Raw genomic sequence first — 14,966 nt, forward strand, 5'->3', positions numbered from 1 at the left:
TTCATGGGGTCTCAAAGAGTTGGACATGACTGAGCGATTGAACTGAGCTGAGGTCAGGATACTTTACGTTTCTGCACTCTCACTCAGTCCTCAGTACTTCTCCATTCCTGACCATCCCTGCTCCCCTTTCCTAGGACCCAGGCTAGGACCACTGACTCCTCTTCAGCCAGTGACATTGTAGCTGAGCTTGCCTGGTGAGTCAGACTAGATCTAATACAGGAGTTTCAGACTTCTTGGAGAATGTGGGCTAATGTAGAATGCTGGTTTAAATAGAGTCATATTCCCTTGGACTCTGTAAAAACAGGAGAATTTGACTTTTTTTTTTTTTTTCTATTTTCTGTATAATTGGTCCACAACTCAATTGCCTATTCCAAAGAGTTTCACTAATGGTAAGATCTTTACCCAGGACTTCTTGTTTCATTCTTTGAATGTTTGAGATGTTTAGATTTTTTTTTTTCTGGCTTCCTTTTTGATTTTTTTTCCCCTTTTAGCTTTATTTGAGTCTTCTCTTCATAGCTTTGTTACTTTGTAGAATTTTCAGTTAATCTTTTGCTTTCCAGGCTTCTTGTTAAAACAAAAGACCATTTTAATAGAAATGTTTGACTAATTTCCATCGATGTATTAGCACATTTTGTATATACTTTCTTCTCTGATGTGCCTCACGTTTCTTTTTTTTGCTTTTTTTCCCTTTTATTTTATTAAGATAAAATTCATATGCCATAAATTAATGGTTTTAGAGTGCACAATTTAGTGGCATTTAATATATTTGCAGCCTTGTAATACTGCCGCTCTATCTAGTTCTAAAACGGTACCCTCAAAGAAGACACTGTACCCAGTAGGCAATCACTTCTCATACATTTTGTGACCTTTTGTGTCTGGTTTCTTTCACTTAACCTAATATTTTTGAGTTTTATTCACATTGTAGCATATATCATTACTTCTTTCCTATTTATAGTGGGTTAATATTTCATTGTATGAACATATTGCAGCTGTTTATTCATTCTTCCGCTGAAGGGCATTTGACTTTTGTGAATAATGCCCTCTTAATGTATGGGTACAAGTATTCACTTGAGCACCCACTTTCAGTTCTCTGGGCTATACACCTAGGAGTAGAATTGCTTAACTTTGTAAGAAACCATCAAGCTGTTATTCAGAGCAGCTACACTATTTTGCATTCTCATTAGGAGTATGTGAGCTTTCCAATTTCTCCCCATTTTTGCAAACACTTGTCATTTCTGTTTTTCTTATTATCACTATTCTGGTTGCTGTGAACAGGTATCTCATTGTGTTTTGATTTGCATTTCCCTAAGGAAAGTTATGACCAACCTAGATAGCATATTCAAAAGCAGAGACATTACTTTGCCAACAAAGATCCGTCTAGTCAAGGCTATGGTTTTTCCTGTGGTCATGTATGGATGTGAGAGTTTGACTGTGAAGAAGGCTGAGCGCCGAAGAATTGATGCTTTTGAACTGTGGTGTTGGAGAAGACTCTTGAGAGTCCCTTGGACTGCAAGGAGATCCAACCAGTCCATTCTGAAGGAGATCAGCCCTGGGATTTCTTTGGAAGGAATGGTGCTAAAGCTGAAACTCCAGTACTTTGGCCACCTCATGCAAAGAGTTGACTCTCTGGAAAAGAGCCTGATGCTGGGAGGGATTGGGGGCAGGAGGAGAAGGGGACCACAGAGGATGAGATGGCTGGATGGCATCACTGACTCAATGGACGTGAGTCTGAATGAACTCCGGGAGTTGGTGATGGACAGGGAGGCCTGGCGTGCTGCGATTCATGGGGTCGCAAAGAGTCGGACACGACTGAGCGACTGATCTGATCTGATCTGATCTGAATGACTAACGACTTCGAGCATTTTTCATGTACTTGCTGTCCACTTATCTGTCTTCTTTGGAGAAATGTCTATTCAGGCCTTTTGCCCACTTTTACACTGGGTTGTCTGTCTTTTTGTTGTTTGGTTTTTAAGTGCACTTTAAATATTCTAGATACTGGACTCATTAAATTTGTGACTCGCAAATATTTCTTACATTCTATAGGTTGACCCTTTCACTTTCCTATGCAAAGGTAATAAGGTTTTTACTTTTGATGTAGTCCAAAATGTCTATTATTTTCCTTGTTGCCCTTTTATATGCTTTTTGCACCATAATTTACTAGGTCTCCTGGTACCGTATTGGTGTTGGTTGTGGTGGTTTAGTTGCTAAGTTATGTCAGCCTCTTAGCGACCCCATAGACTGTAGTCTGCCAGACTCCTCCGTCCATGGGATTTCCCAGGCAAGAATACTGGAGTGGGGTGTCATTGCCTTCTGCAGGGGATCTTCCCAACTCAGGAATCAAACCTGGGTCTCCTGCATTGCAGGCTGATTCTTCACCAGCTGAGACACCAAGGAAGGCCTGGTACCATATCATCATACTTCAAAACAACAGTCTGAGAGGTCTTTTGTGTTTTTGTCTTAAAAAAAAAAAGTTTTCCTTTCTTTTTCTTCTCTCTAAACAACTAGCACATTTGTTTTAGTTTTCCTATTTGCCTTTCCCACCTACGTTCTACTTTTTTGTCTTTTCATTTTAATCATCATCCTCTTGTTATCTTTATCTAACCAAGGTTCATGTAATTTGTTTTCATTTTTAACTCTTCAAAAGAATTACCTCACTATAGCCTATAAAGGTCTGTGCTAGAGAATAATTCATGGTGGGAGACTAGATCAACACGAGTGTAAAGAAGGCCCTGAACTTACTTCCTCTTGCCCATGACTGTTTCTCCTCTCCCCTACCCCCTGCACTTCATGACTTGCATTGACTTTCCTGAGATCTAATGAAGGAAGCAGGGACAGTGAGGAAAAAGGGAAGGAAAATGGAGGTAAGCAGCCCATCTCTGGTCACATGCTGCCCCAAGGACTCTAACCACTGGATCCCAAATCACTGACTCTACGAATCTGAATTTAATTTTTACAATGTTTAGGGATAGAGGTACAAAGATGGGTATAAGACACGCTCAAGAATGGATTGTACATCATGGGGAATATAGCCAGTATTAATATTTTGTAATAACTGTAAATGGAAAGTAACCTTTACAATTTTGTATAAGAAATTAAATATATAACAGTTTTAAAGAGGCAATAGAAAAAAACAAATTAGGGCAGCTAATTGGTTGGGAAGGAGAGAAGCCGATATCATATTCTGATAGAATGGGTGGGATTTTAGGCTAGAATTGCCTTTGAAACCTGGCTCTGCCCCTTCAGAGCCATGTGCCCTGCCACACATGCTCTTTCTCAACCTTTCCAGCCCTCAGTTCTCTCAGCTGCATGTTTCCTTTTTTCCCCTTAGCTATGGCATTTTATAAGGACACAATAACATAATAATTATAAAGCTCTGCATGTGGTAAATAGTCACCCAATGTTAATTCCACTTTATTATTTTATGATTCCTATTGCAAAGGGAAAGATCAGTATATAATGAGATCATCACAACTTTGTTGAGGTCTGAAATGTTTAGGTTGAGTTTCTCTAAAATAAAACCATTATAAATGCAAAATATTTTACTCACAGGAAACTACAGAGAAAAAAATAGCCCTTAATAACCTTTTTACATGACATAATCTCATCAATTTCCCTCATCATCCCAAAGCTATTTTCTCCTCAATTTAACCCCAGTTCCTAACCAAGAAATCTAGAAACTTTACTCCCAAAAAGAACTAGGAACGAAAACATGCTTAGAACTTAAATTAAGATAAACAAGGCAAGGAAAACAGGCACAGAGGCAAATACCATCAGAGAGGGGGATTAAAGGCGGCTGGTGTCATAAAATATTAAAACATGATTCAATCAGAAGTGAGATAAGTAAGCGAACTTAATTAGAGATGCATATTATTGTTTGACTTTAAAATACAAAATGGGAGATTAAAGCAATCTGACTGGGTGTGTAATCAGTGAGGAATAATATGTTAGAGAATGAGTCTGATGTTATAATTGGTGTATGCAATTGAAATTAATTAATTTTAGTTAGCATACATGCATGCAAATATGAAATCAACAAATTTTGAATATTAAACTCATAATTATAGTGACACTGGTGTGTTGCTATGAAGAAGTGAGAGGCTGCCCCATGACATGGAGTCACCCTCAGCTCTCATGTGCTGCTTCTGATCAAATCAGGAAGGCATTCTGTCTACAGGATATGTGGGCAATTGTGATTATATGAAGTGCACCCACTCCTAAATTCTCTTTAATTAAAATTCAAGTGATGTTTTGCCTGTGTCAAATTTTCTTCCCGGTCACATCTCAAATGAAAAAGGGACTTAATTTTAATTAACACATCATTGCAGGTACTCTAATATTAATGTTCACTAAGCCTTTTATAAGATTCATTAACAACCATTTTGTGATGAAAGGACCCAGGAGGCAGATATAAAGTTGGGAGGCTATTTTTAGTGATTTCACTATTGATTTTACAAGATACTGAAGACAGAAGTACAATGCCTTAGGATTCCAGAGTTAGGACTGAAGTCAGTCTAATAAGAAAGTAGAGACAAAAGGAGAGAAAGATCTATCTATTCCTCTTTCATATATATGGCTCCGTATATAGAAAGAGAATATTAAAGCATTGTTTGACCCAAAGTGGATATTGATAGACACCAATGTAGTTATCAAATATTCCAAGCATCCAGAGAGGGAACAAAATTATGATAATTGGAATAAAATTTGGACTTATCAATTAATCCTAAAGGAAATCAACCCTGAATATTTATTGAAAGAACTGAAGCTGAAGTTCCAGTACTTTGGCCACCTGATGTGAAGAGCCTACTCATTGGAAAAGACCCTGATGCTGGGAAAGATGGAAGGCAGGGGGAGAAGGGGAGGACAGAGGATGAGATAGTTGGATGGCATCATCGACTCGAGGGGCTTGATTTTGAGCAAGCTCTGGGAGGCAGTGAAGGACAGGGAAGCCTGGTGTGCTGCATCCATGGGGTCACAAAGAGTTGGACACGACTGAGTGACTAAACAACATTTAAAATTGAATCCAAATCTGTATGTTACAAAGGAAGATGGATTAATATATCCTTGGACCTTAATGTTGGTGATGCTTTCATGCATTATTCATCTGCCCCTAGCCAAAACCAGTCCGTAAAGGCAATCTGAAATTACTAGGTTATTCATCTACGCACTTCTGTGATATTGTACCATCCACTACAGCTTTGCTTATGACATATTCTCCTTGTTACTAGACTCCATCTGCTTGGCTCTAGTCAGGCTACTTTTGCCTTTAGTGCTACAACTTGGTACATGCAGCTGAAGCCCCAAGACCACCTTCATACATTATGACAGATAGAGCAGAAACTCCTCTCTGAGCTCATGACATATCCCATCCACTTCAGTGACATCTCTCCTTACCACAGCCTATCAGAAAGATATCAGAAAATGGATATGGACAAAACAGAAGGGGAGAAAAGGAAGTCAAGAGGACTTCCCCTTGACTTAGTGGGACCTTCTAAAATACTTTTCTGGTCTTCAAGAATAGATGGGTACTAAAATGCATCAGCTGAGTTTTATAGCTGCAGGGTAGTCAGCTTCCATGACAACATTCAGGATCTGGTTCTGGATCATTGACTCCCTTTTGACTTATGAGCTACTCCTGACACTGCATAGAGGGGGGGAAAATGGATATCTGCTATGCCTTCACCAATAACCTACTATTCTTTGGATCACCACAATTACCCTGCTCAGTTGGTGAACAGTTTAAATTAATTAATTGTTTTAATTTAATTAAGTGTTTTAATTAATTAATTGTTTATTTACTTATATGAAGTAGTAGTTTATGTTGGACTTTCTCCTGATGTGTATTTTTAACAGTTACTCTGGCTCCGGCTCCATCCATTTGGATTCCTCTACATCTTGGACATGGTCCTTCCTCGTGAATTTGGAAGGTTGTTGCAGTCACTCTTCCTTTGCTTCATGTAGAGATTTTCTGTTCAGAATCCCTGAATTTCTGTAACTCACTTCTCATTTATCTTGTGAGGGAAAGGATTCGGACCACATGGTTTTAAGAAAAGCAGTAACAACAATAGCAACAACCAGAAACAATGGGATGGTTTTCTGGGCACATTACTCCGTGTCAAGTCATGGCATATAACTAGCGTTTCTATGGGATACATGGTTGTCTAAAATAGAGACTGTCTGAAATAGACACAGAGATTGTTTTTTTGGAAATTTCTTTGTGACATTGTACTAGTAACAGGGTTCTCCAGAGAAATGGAACCAAGAGAATGCGTGCACATAAGTGAATATGTAGATAGATAGATGGAATAGATATATAGATATAAATATAGACATAGAATTAGATGTAGATACAAATGTAGATTCATGGACCTGACATTCCAGGTTCCTATGCAATATTGCTCTTTATAGCATCGGACCTTGCTTCTATCACCAGTCACATCCACAACTGGGTATTATTTTTGTTTTGGCTCCATCCCTTCATTCTTTCTGGAGTTATTTCTCCACTGATCTCCAGTAGCATATTGGGCACCTAATGACCTGGGGAGTTCATCTTTCAGTATCCTGTCATTTTGCCTTTTCATACTGTTCATGGGGTTCTCAAGGCAAGAATACTGAAGTGGTTTGCCATTCCCTTCTCCAGTGAACCACATTCTGTCAGCCCTCTCCACCATGACCCGCCCGTCTTGGGTGAATCAGCCCTGGGATTTCTTTGGAAGGAATGATGCTAAAGCTGAAACTCCAGTACTTTGGCCACCTCATGCAAAGAGTTGACTCATTGGAAAAGACTCTGATGCTGGGAGGGATTGGGGGCAGGAGGAGAAGGGGACAACAGAGGATGAGATGGCTGGATGGCATCACTGACTCGATGGACGTGAGTCTGAGTGAACTCTGGGAGTTGGTGATGGACAGGGAGGCCTGGCATGCTGCGATTCATGGGGTTGCAAAGAGTCAGACACGACTGAGCAACTGAACTGAACAAATGTAGATGCTGCCAAAAATCTTGGTAAGATTTTATTTGACAAGATTTTATTTTATAGACAAGCTTGCTCTAAAACTTAAACAAAAAGGGTAAAGAGTAAATTCTTAAGCCTAGAATTTCAAAAGTTCAGAAAATGAAGAGTAAAGTGGAAGCATTACGCTGACTGCAAGACTTATTGTACAGTATGTGTTAGAGGGGTCAACACCTTGACCAACGGAAAAGAACAGAGAACCTGATATCGTCACACAAGTACGTAAAACTGTTTTATCTTTTAAAGTCTTCAGTGAGTGGACTTCCTTGGGGGTCCAGTGGTTAAGACTCCTCCTTCCAGTGCAGGGGGAGCAGGCTTGGGGTTTGATCGCTGGTTTGGGAACTAAGATCCCACGTGCCATGTGGTAGAGCCAAAAAGAAAAAAGAAAAAAAAATTGGTCCTATTAAAGAAAATGTCTTCATTGAGATACAGTGCACAACCCAATAATACACACATGTGAAAGTACACTGCAGTGACGTGGTACATTCATAGATATGTATAACTATCACCACAATCTATTTTGAGACATTTTAATTACCTCAAAAAGAACCCTATACCCATATATTTTTGCATCTTGGTCTTCTGCTCAATATTGTTTGTGTCATCCATGCAGTTGCTTAAGTGCTTGTTTTTAATTTAATCTGATTGCTGTATTGTATTTCATCCTGCAGATATAACCTATTTCCTCTTGTACTGGTGAACAAGCTTGGGGGGGGGGGTCCATTTGCTATGTAAATTTTGCATGAATATGTATGAGTTATTTATTGCTGCATAACAAATCACCTGCTTTGCCATATTCTATTGGTTGGAAGCAAGTAACTAGGCCAGCCAGCACTGATGGGGGGATGGGGGTGGGGGATGACAGGCTCTCATATAATAAGAGATGGTTCTTTTTAGAGGTTACCTAGCACAGCATATTATACCCATTTAAAAAAAAAAATGGAACCTCACTTAACGAATGTCTCTACAAGAATTAATGCCTGAATAATAGGGGTTTTTCAATAGAAATTTTGCTTAGCACTGAAAGCAAATAATCTCTAATCCTCTTAACTACCCTACAAGTATTATTATCCTCCTTGTCCAATTTAAGGAAGTGAGGCTCAGCAGGGCTGAGTAATTTGCCTCTGGGAATTCTGGTATCCACGAGAGAGCATACTGCCTGCATCAGATCCCATGCTGTCAGCTGTTGCATCATTCGAGGCCTGCTGTTTAAATATAATAATAATAAGCATTAGTGGCTATAGAAGGTAAACATTGCTGTTGTTTATCTTCATTATGATGGTCACCCCTTCTCCACCAAATACAAGATGCCATTGAATGACTTTCTTCTAGATTCATTCTAGATGTATTCCCAAGGGTAAAATGTACTTCATATTGCCATATAGGAGTAATTTTATGACCTTTTGATTCTTGGAAATGTCAAAATATCAGCTTGGAACCTATAATTCAATAATCTTTAGGTACTCCTAGCCAAGGATAGTGCAATTATATGATTTATTGCAAAAAATAATACTAGTTCTGTGTAGCACTGGGCCAGTCTAGATGCAAACTGTACTGGCAATAAATTCTATCAGACACCTTGACAAAATAGTGCAGTGTATTTCATTGTGTTTTTAAAGCTAGAATAGAGAGAAAAATCTCTTTTTTTCCCTATTTGTCATTGTTTTTGTTTTCTGTTTTAAGTGATGGATTCTCTTCTTATATAGGTATTCTTTAAAAGATGACTTAGAAGAATCTGGAATTAACATCCACTTTTGACATTACCCATCTTATTTCATTACCAATTGAAGGTCACAAAAGATTGAATGCAGTTTTCATGGTGCATAAATATGCATTTTGGTTTTTTCAGCATCCCTTCCTTCAACAATTTTAGTAACCTCTTAGCTGTACTTTTTCATTTTCAATCTTATTGCTCCAATTTTTAATTTACTCATGTAGTGAATATTTATTAACCTTCTAGGTGCTTGCTTCCAGAAATCTGTTTAAGATGTGTCTGATCACATAATTTCTCTGCTTGTTTCTTTCTTTCTTTCTTTCTTTCTTTTTTTTTTTTTTTTTTGTCTTTTTAGGCCATGCTATAAAGCATATGGGATCTTAGTTCCACAACAAGGAATTGAACCCATGCCCCCTGCATTGGAAGCACAGAGACTTAGCCCCTGGACCACCAGGAAAGTCCCTCTTCTTGATTCTTGGGACACAGTCCCAAGACTAGAATAGAGGGCTTCAGGCCCAACTGTTCATTCCATTCATGACTGTAAACATATCTTCATAACATAGCAAGAAGCTTTTCTACTTCAGCTACTCCATCCCATTTTACTCCACGATGTTTTACTTTGTCTTCTGCTTTCCTGACCTTGATTTAATAAAAAATACAATTTTTATTGTATTTTAAAGCTCAGGCAAATTTTTAATTCCTTTTCATTTTTTCTATAGTATTATGTGTATAACTCTTCTAACACTTTTTTAAACTGTTCAAATTTTGCCTAATTTTAGAAATACTCATGAACATCTTTCCACCACAGAAGATTAAAGTAGCATGTAAGCCAGGGTATTCACCCAGATGGTGGGGCCACCATTAATGACACTGAAGTTCTGTGGGTCTCCACATGAATCATCTGGGTTCAACACAAACTCTCCTGCACCTGTTGTGTAGCAACGATGAAATTTCTCTTTGGCAAATGGAACCTTTGCTTTCTGCTGTGCTTATCAGTTCATCTGCATACGAAGACCAAAATGGCAAATGAATATTCTCAGTTTATAATTTGGGGGACCATAAATATGTTTTGTGATGAAAATTTTCCTCTCTTAGCATCTACGAACTTAAATTAGCCACAATCATGGTTTTATGGACAAGAAGCAAAAATTCTGTGACTTATTAGGTAGGTGAGTGGAATCTTCCTCTGTACCATGCTTATTGCTCAGTCGTGTCCAACTGTTTGCAACCCCACAGACTGTAGCCCACCAGGCTCCTCTGTCCATGGAGATTCTCCAGGCAAGAATATTGGAGTGGGTTGCCAGGCCTTCCTCCAGGGGATCTTCCCAACCCAGGGATTGAACCCAGGTCTCCCACATTGCAGGCAGATTTTTTACCATCTGAGCCACCAGGGAAGTCCAAAAATACTGGAGTTGGTAGCCTATCCCTTCGCCAAAGGATCTTCCTGACCCAGGAATCGAACCAGGGTCTCCTGCATTGCAGGTGGATTCTTTACCAGTTAAGCTACTAGAAGTGAAGTGAAGTGAAAGTCACTCAATCGTGTCCAACTCTTTGCGACTCCATAGACTGTAGTCTACCACACTCCTCTGTCCATGGGATTTTCTAGGCAAGCGTACTGGAGTGGGTTGCCATTTCCTTCTCCAGAGGATCTTCGTGACCCAGGGATTGAACCCAAGTCTCCCGCATTGAAGGCAGATGCTTTACCATCTGAACCACCAGGGGCCCAGAAGCTACTAGAGAGGCCCCCAAATCCTCCTATCTCTACCCTAAATTCCTGGACTTGTGTATTTTACACGGAAATGCCATCATATGTTGGCCACTGGTTTAAAGAGTATCTCACATTCTTTAAGGGCTTCCCTGAATAGCTCAACAAGTAAAGAATTTGCCTGCAATTCAGGAGACATAGGAGACTCAGTTTCAATCCCTGGGTCAGGAAGACACCCTGGAGGAAGATAATGGCAACCCACTCCGGTATTCTTGCCTGAAAAATCCCATGGACAAAGAATCTGGTGGGGTGTATATAGTCCAAAGGGTCACAAAGAGTTGGATGTGACTGAGCGATTAAGCACACACACCCTTTAAACAGTATCCCAACCTATGTGGTTGTATCTCTCAACAGATAGCAGGACTCTTTCTTTAATAGGCCATGTCTCCATTTTAGCAATCCAGTTGACTTTGAGTAATGGAACACGAAAAGACAAGTGAACTCAATAGGTGTTAAGCCTATCACCACAATTCAGTTCAGTCTCTCAGTCATGCCTGACTTTTTGTGACCCCATGAATCGCAGCATGCCAGGCCTCCCTGTCCATCACCAACTCCCAGAGTTTACCCAAGCTCATGTCCATCGAGTTGGTGATGCCATCCAGCCATCTCATCCTCTGTGGTCCCCTTCTCCTCCTGCCCCAATCCCTCCCAGCATCAGGGTCTTTTCCAATGAGTCAACTCTTCGCATCAGGTGGCCAAAGTATTGGAGTTTCAGCTTCAGCATCAGTCCTTCCAATGAACACCCAGGACTTATCTCCTTTAGGATGGACTGGTTGGATCTCCTTGCAGTCCAAGGGACTCTCAAGAGTCTTCTCCAACACCACAGTTCAAAAGCATCAATTCTTCAGCACTCAGCTTTCTTCACAGTCCAACACTCACATCCATACATGACCACTGGAAAAACCATAGCCTTGACTAGGTGGACCTTTGTTGGCAAAGTAATGTCTCTGCTTTTGAATATGCTATCTAGGTTGGTCATAACTTTCCTTCAAAGGAGCAAGCGTCTTTTAACTTCATGGCTGCAATCACCATGTGCAGTAATTTTGGAGCCCCCAAAAATAGTCTGACACTGTTTCCACTGTTTCCCCATCTATTTCCCATGAAGTGATGGGACCAGATGGCATGATCTTCATTTTCTGAATGTTGAGCTTTAAGCCAACTTTTTCACTCTCCTCTTTCACTTTCATCAAGAGGCTTTTTAGTTCCTCTTCACTTTCTGCCATAAGGGTGGTGTCATCTGCATATCTGAGCCCATCACCTACTTTCATGTAAAATGAAGTTCTCCACCATTGAAAAATAGTGTGTGAATAAGTCATTCTGTCAGTCTAAGATGACCTGATGGAAAAATCTAGGACAAGGAATACAAATTTGCATCCAGAAGATGTATCTATTTTTATAAGGACAGATTGCTTTTCTCCCCAGGATGGAAATTCTCCTGTGTATCAACGAGGTGGCTGGCTGGTCCCCTCTGCCCATCAATGTTGGGAATGATGCTCTATCGGTGCTTGGATTTGACCTCTGCTATGGGCTTCCCTGGTGGCTCAGTGGTAAAGAATCTGCCTGCCATTGCAGAAGAGCTGGGTTCAATCCGTGGGTCAGGAAGCTTCCCTAGAGAAGGAAATGGCAACCCACTCCAGTGTTCTTGCTTGAAGAATTCCATGGACAGAGGATCCTGCCAGGCTACAGTCCGTGAGATTGCAAAGATTCAGACACAACTTTGTGACTAAAGAGCAGCAGCATTGGCAATTTGCACCCTCAGTAGGTACAGCAGTCAGATCAGCTATGGTGAGGGGATTTCATGCTACATGGACCCTCTGCCACCACTGAAGTGGCTGTTTTTTTCATGAGTCCAGTAGGAAAAACCTGGGATAGCTGAGGAAAGAGACTTGCTGAAAGCCCCAGGGTGAGTGCTGTTGGATAAGTCCTTTTTTCCACCTCGATATTGACAACCCCCATCACACTGAATGCAATCTGTAAGCATGTTCATGTTATACAAATATATTCTCATTCTCTTCCTATTCTGAAAGGAATATCCAAGTACTTCCTCCCTGTACTTCCAAGGCATTCATTTTTCAGTTTTATTCGGTGACTATAGAAACTCAATCAGTTTTCCCTCCATTGATGTAGAATTGATCTGATTGTATAAGTAACAGCCTAGTAAGTTTCCCATCTGTTTCATTCCTAAGGATTCTGTGAAATTCATACATCCTGAAAGTCAAAATGCTTTGATCCACGCTCTGCCCCTGTGGATTGTTGCCATAATTGCACCCACCTAGTTAGGGATGATTAAGTGCCACCATGGGGCATCTGCCACTCCAGGGTCATAGTTTTCTCACTAAAATAGAAAGCCCAAATTCATAACGTTGAAATTGAAGCCCAAATTCCCCCTGTATCTTCAGAGTAAAGAGACTATGGTAGATAATCAATAATAACAGAGGTTTTTAAGAATGCTGATGCCTCTTCATCAAAGTATTTTTTTTATTATTATTGATTTAGTGAAAAGTTTCATCTGAGCTCCCCTGAGGTGTAGAGTCTATTTCAGCATTCCCATATCTTTCCATCTTTAAGATTCTTTCCCTATGGTATGCCAGAGAAGTTGTGGAATTTCAATCTTGTTGAATTTAGTACACTACTGAACTCAAGCTTCAATATACCAACTAAGAAACTTTTAAATCCACCCCCTATATTTTGAACTCTTTTGTCTAAAACCCTCAGCATCTCATTTCCACCAGTATTCTCCACATTCCTCCTAGACTCGAATGTTAAGTGTCTCCCTGGTTCAGCAGGGATTTAAGTCACCTTATATGACATATATGTCAAGGGGCCATGGAGAGTAGTACATTTTAGCTTAGAGGTGAATCAGTATCTTCTTGTGAAGAACTTGGCCCTGGAAAAGGTCACTGAATGTCTTCATGTGGCTGGATTCCTCCTATGACAGAAAGGAGCGGCTTTTGCTGAGAAAGGAAGTTTTGCAGGTCAACGTTCTCAGTTTCATCCATGTATGTTGAAATGTTTCCATCCTAAATATCAGTGAAAGTAAAAGTCACTCAGTCGTGTCTGACTTTTTGTGACCCCCATGGACTGTAGCCCACCAGACTCCTTTGTCCATGGAATTCTCCAGGTAAGAATACTGGAGTGGGTAGCCATTCCCTTCACCAGGGGATCTTCTTGACCCAAAGATTGAACTCGGGTCTTCTGCATTGCAGGCAGATTCTTTACCATCTGAGCCACCAGGGTAAACCACAATGGTAGACAGCCCAAATAGGGACTTGAACCTTGGACCTTCAGATTAAAAGTCTGATTCTCTACTGACTGAGCCATCTGGGCAAGGTGAAAGTGTTAGTGGCTCAGTCATGTCCAACCCTTTGCATCTCTGTAGATTCGAGCTTGCCAGGCTTCTCTTTCCTGATCCCATTTATTCTTAAATAGGTGACCTTAACTTTAGCATAGATAACTGACAAAGGCAGTGAAAATGTGTTGATGGATGGATGGATAGATAGATCCACCTATAGAAATCTCTCTCTCTCTCCTGCATGTATTGAAAGATAAAGAGAAGTTCTGAAGATAATGTATAATATATTACTGTCAACATAATCATTTCTTAGGGAAAGAAGTAGAATGGTATTTTGGATGAGAATAAATAATAAAAATAAAATTGGGAAGGAAAGCCTTTGTGAAAAGTGAAAGATGGGGGTAAGAAGTGGTTTGTGTTAATAGGGTAATGATTTTTTCATAAGTTAATGACTTTTTAAAAATTATTTTGGCTTTTAAGGTATCCTGTTTCCCTTTACCCTTTTGTCAACTTGTGAGATGTTAGTTCCCCAACCAGGCATTGAACCCTGCCCCTACAGTGGAATTGCGGGGTCCTAACCACAGCCAGGGAAGTCCCTCCATTCTGAAGGAAATCAGCCCTGGGATTTCTTTGGAAGGAACGATGCTAAAGCTGAAACTCCAGTACTTTGGCCACCTCATGCGAAGAGTTGACTCATTGGAAAAGACTCTGATGCTGGGAGGGATTGGGGGCAAGAGGAGAAAGGGACGACAGAGGATGAGATGGCTGGATGGCATCACTGACTCGATGGACGTGAGTCTGGGTGAACTCCGGGAGTTGATGATGGACAGGGAGGCCTGGCGTGCTGCAATTCACAGGGTCGCAAAGAGTCGGACACGACTGAGCGACTGATCTGATCTGATCTGATCTGATATATATTATATGTCCCTTTTTTTTATTCCCAAAAGAGATCTTTTAGTTGGTTATAAATATGGATTTGTATTGTGTATCCACATTACAAACACGTCTGCACATCTGTCACATGGCAAACTCTTATGGTAATTTCTGCAGTTCATGTGGTGTGTGTGAAATCTCTTCTGTCACCATTTTACTTTTTGACTTTTAGATGTTGCATCTTGAAATACTTTTCTATCATCAAGTTACATGCGCATAAAATATTTTAATACTGCCATATTTATTCTTATGGTG

The 14,966-nt window shown here is 40.2% G+C and overlaps 1 non-coding gene across 1 annotated transcript; it reads right to left on the reverse strand.

The window, feature by feature from the left end:
• Positions 1–13,740: 13,740 nt before the first annotated feature.
• On the reverse strand, positions 13,741–13,813 carry TRNAK-UUU. The gene has a single exon. It is a non-coding gene; the product is annotated as a tRNA-Lys (tRNA).
• Between the last annotated feature and the right edge of the window lie 1,153 nt (positions 13,814–14,966).

This window comes from Bubalus bubalis, chromosome 21 (genome assembly GCF_019923935.1).
Source record: "Bubalus bubalis isolate 160015118507 breed Murrah chromosome 21, NDDB_SH_1, whole genome shotgun sequence".
NCBI classification, from domain to species: domain Eukaryota; kingdom Metazoa; phylum Chordata; class Mammalia; order Artiodactyla; family Bovidae; genus Bubalus; species Bubalus bubalis.